Genomic DNA, 4,720 nt, shown 5'->3' on the forward strand with positions numbered 1-4,720 from the left:
ACAATAACTTTCCCACAACGTTCCCAGAATGTTCTGTGAAATATATATATTCTCAGGAACCTTTAGGAAACGTTACAGGAACGTTCTGTGCTAGCTGGGTCTGCAGTTTAATAGAGGAGGAAAGGAGGACTTGTCTGCTACCCTCTGGAGAAGGAAGTAACGGTACACACACACAGTGTCTATTTGTACAGTTCCACCACTAACATTCCTGCATTTAAAAAAATAAAATCTGAGAGATCTGATCTGCTGTTGAATTTGAAAGCTCTGATGTTAACTTCACAACCTAGAGTTTCTTTCTGAAGAGTGGATGACCTACCATTCACACAGGGTGAGTGGTAAAGTGGTGTGTTTTTAGAGAGGTCCCTTTGTCACTGTGTCTTTAGGGATCAATCCCAGTGAGACAGACTCTCCTGCACGGGACCTCAGAGGGATTCAAATAAACAGCAGAGATGAGCTTCCATTCATGTATTGGGATATGCTGCATCATACTGTATGTATACAGTGCTTGACTTGGACTAAAATACGTGTTGGTACTCATTTTGAGTGCCGGTACTGTTTATATTTACGTGCAGCGACTCCACAATACTTAAAGCTAATAGTCAATGAGGTGCAGGAACTCAAGGAGTAGAAGAATTTCAGACTTGAGTTGCCCTAATGAAAAATGTATCAACCCTCACAAAAAAATGTCCATTACTTAATAATTCAAAATGTCCTGTTGTTGCTGTATTATTTTCCTGCTGTAGCAAACTGGCTCAAATTAAGATCCTACATCTGTAAGTCCTCTTCGTCCCGGGGGGACATAAGACAACAATATTTGCAGCATAGGATGGAATATTTACGATAGATTGATATGAGAGATGAAGATGTAGAGAAGAAGGAATCTCCTCCAGTCATCCTGAATAGACTTTAGTCACTGTAATAATCTGCTAGGAATAACCTTGATGCCTGCGCATCATTTAAAAAAATAAAAAATAAAAACTGTTGATGAATACGATCATCCACACAACAGAAATACATTTTGGCCATCCTTTCATATGAGTTGAATTAATTGGGCAGACTCTGTTCCAGACACAGTGTTCTGTTCTGTCACTGAAAGCTATCGTGTACCCAGATAATAACTGCGTCCCAACTTGTACCTTATTTCCTACATAGTGCACTACTTTTGACCCTGTGGTTCCTGGTAAAAAAAATATCGCTCTACATAGGAAATAGGGTTTCATTTGGGACGCAGGTAATGTGAGCCCTTTACAGAGCGTCGTTATATTTGGGTCTTTGTGTCTCTCAGGCCCTCAAGATGATTCTGGTTCTCATTGTGTTGTGTCCTTGTGTGTCGTTGTCAAATAATTAACCCCCCCCCCCTTATCTGGGAAGCTCTTCTTTGTGTCTCTCTCACTCTCTCTCTCGCTCGCTCTCTCAGTTCAATTCAATTAAAATGTCATATACGTATATACAGTGTAACAATGTGAAAATAGTTAAAGTGCAAATGTAACAATAAATATGAATATGGGTTGTATTTACTCTGGTGTTTTTTTCTTCACTGGTTGCCCTTCTCTTGCTGCTGTAATGGTACACTGTTGGTGTTTCACCCAATAGATATGGGATTTAATCACATTTTTGTGTTTAATGTTTTTGAAGGGGGTGATCAGCTTTAATACTGCAGATAGATAGGGGCTTCCGTCAACACAATTGTCTGAATCATTTCCAATACCCCACTTTTTTTGTTGTAAATACTGTATATACAGCGCATTCGGAAAGTTCAGACCCCTTGACTGTTTCCACATTTTGTTATGTTACAGCCTTATTCTAAAATGGATTAAATAGGTTTTTTCCCCCTTCATCAATCTATACACAATACCCATTTAGGTGCCTTTTGGCAAACTCCAAGCGGGCTGTCATATGCCTTTTATTGAGGAGTGTCTTCCGCCTGGCCACTCAATCATAAAGGCCTGATTGGTGGAGTGCTTTTATATATTTTCCTTTATTATTTCCCTGTAACCCTAATTTAACCCCTGTAATTGGAGTAAACTTAATGGACAACACTGAGGCTTCTACTTCCAGCTAATACTAAATACATTTTACGGACACAGTATATAATACAATAGTTATATTTTGTTTGTTTTTAGTCAGCTCCACTCAACCCCTCCCATCTAGTGCACTGTGAAAGTATTCAGATCCCTTGACTTTTTTTCTAATTTTGTTACATTACAGCCTTATTCTAAAATCGATTAATCGTTTTTTCCCCTCATCAATCTACACACAATACTCCATAATGACATCACAATACACCATAATGACAAAAAACTACTGCAACTGAATTACCACATTTACATACATAAGTATTCAGACCCTTTACTCAGTACTTTGTTGAAGAACCTTTGGCAGCGATTACAGTCTCGAGTCTTCTTGAGTTTGAAGCTTAGCACACCTGTATTTGGAGAGTTTCTCCCATTCTTCTCTGTAGATCCTCTCATGCTCTGTCAGGTAGGATGGGGAGCTTTGCTGCACAGCTATTTTCAGGTCTTTTCAGAGATGTTAAATCGGGTTCAAGTCCGGGCTCTGGCTGGGCCACTCAAGGACATTCAGAGACTTGTCCCAAAGCCACTCCTGTGTTCTCTTGGCTGTGTGCTTAGGGATGTTGTCCTTTTGGAAGGTGAACCTTCACCCCAGTCTGAGGTCCTGAGCGCTCTGGGGCGGGATCTCTCTGTATTATGCTCCGTTCAGCTTTCTCTTGATCCTGACTAGTCTCCCAGTCCCTGCCGCTGAAAAACATCCTCACACCCTCCTTCCATCTGGCCACTCTACCATAAAAGTCTGATTGGTGGAGAGCTGCAGAGATGGTTGTCCTTCTGGAAGGTTCTCCCATCTCCACAGAGGAACTCCGGAGCTCTGTCAGAGTGACCATCGGGTTCTTGGAAGTTACCCTGGTGTACAAGCTGGGCATCCCCACTCAACCCCTCTCTATTCCCATGGGTGTTAGAGCGCTGGACGGGCGCTCTATAGGCCAGGTCAAGCAACAGACCTCCCCCATCAACCTACGAGTGTCGGGGAACCACAGCGAGATGATCCAATTCCTGCTGGTTGAGTCTCTGCAGTTCACGTGGTATTGGGATTCTCTTGGCTCCAGCGACACAATCCCTCCATTGACTGGGCTACTGGTGCCATTGCGGGCTGGAGCCTGTCCAGGCCACACTCATTGCCTGAAGTCAGCTCTGCCTGCCCCGGGACGTCTTCCTGGGGGCTTGGAAATGGCCCCGGACCTCTTCGCCAGCTCCTCAGATTACCAGGACCTCCGGGAGGGGTTCAGTAAGGCCCTGGCCACTTCGCTTCCGCATCACCGACCGGTACTGTCACGCCCTAATCTGTTTCACCCGTGCTTGTCTCCATCCCCTCCAGGTGTCATCCATCTTCTTCATCATCCCCTGTGTACTTATACCGGTGTTTTCTGTTTGTCTGTTGCCAGTTCACCTTGTTTGTGAAGCTTACCAGCGTTTGTCCTGTCAGCACCTGTCTTTTCCCAGCCTCTCTTTTTGTCGTCCTCCTGGTTTTTGACCCTTGCCTGTCCTGACCCTGTACCCGCCTGCCTGACCACTCTGTCTGCCTGTCCTGACCCTGTACCCGCCTGCCTGACCACTCTGGCTGCCTGTCCTGACCCTGTACCCGCCTGCCTGACCACTCTGTCTGTCTGTCCTGACCCTGTACCCGCCTGCCTGACCACTCTGTCTGTCTGTCCTGACCCTGTACCCACCTGCCTGACCACTCTGTCTGTCTGTCCTGACCCTGTACCCACCTGCCTGACCACACTTCCTGTCACTGACCCTGAGCCTGCCTTCTGTCCTGTACCTTTGCTCCACCTCTGGATTACTGAACTCTGCCGGCCTTGACCTGTCATTTGCCTGCCCCTGTTACAATAAACATTGTTACTTCACACAGTCTGCACTTGGGTCTTACCTTGATACCTGATAGAATGAGTAGGTGTGTCCAAACTTTTTACTGGTACTGTATATATCTTTTTTTTCTTCAGGATTTTGAAAATTGTCCAGCAACCCCACATGGCCCCTGGTTTGGGAACCACTGAACTAAGTACAGGCAAAATCCTAAAGGAAAACCTGGCCCACTCTGCTTTCCAACAGACAAATTCACCTATCAGAAAAACGAAAAACCTAAAACACAAGGCCAAATATACACTGAAGTTGCTTACCAAGAAGACATTGAATGCGCCTGAGTGGCCTAAATATTGTTTTGATTTAAATCATCTTCAAAATATATGTCAAGACTTAAAAATGGCTGTTTAGCAATGATTAACAACATGACAGAGAATGAAGAATAAAGAAAAATAATTTTTTTTAAAATAAAAAATTGCAAAGGTTTTACAATCCAGGTGTGCCAAGCTCTTAGAAACTTACCCAGAAAGACTTACAGCTGTAATCACTGGCAAAGGTGATTCTAACATGTATTGTAATGACTAAAGGGTGTGAATACTTTGTAAATGAGATATTTCTGCGTTTAATTTTCAATAAATGTGCAAAAATGTCTAAAAATATGTTTTCACTTTGTCGTTAGTTCAGGGGCGGCAGGTAGCCTAGTGGTTAGAGCGTTGGACTAGTAACCGGAAGGTTGCAAGATTGAATCCCTGAGCTGACAAGGTAAAAATCTGTCGTTCTGCCCCTGAACAAGTCAGTTAACCCACTGTTCCTAGGCCGTCATTGAAAATAAGAATTTG

The sequence above is a fragment of the Oncorhynchus nerka genome, linkage group LG9b (assembly GCF_034236695.1).
Source record: "Oncorhynchus nerka isolate Pitt River linkage group LG9b, Oner_Uvic_2.0, whole genome shotgun sequence".
In the NCBI taxonomy this organism is placed as follows: Eukaryota; Metazoa; Chordata; class Actinopteri; order Salmoniformes; family Salmonidae; genus Oncorhynchus; species Oncorhynchus nerka.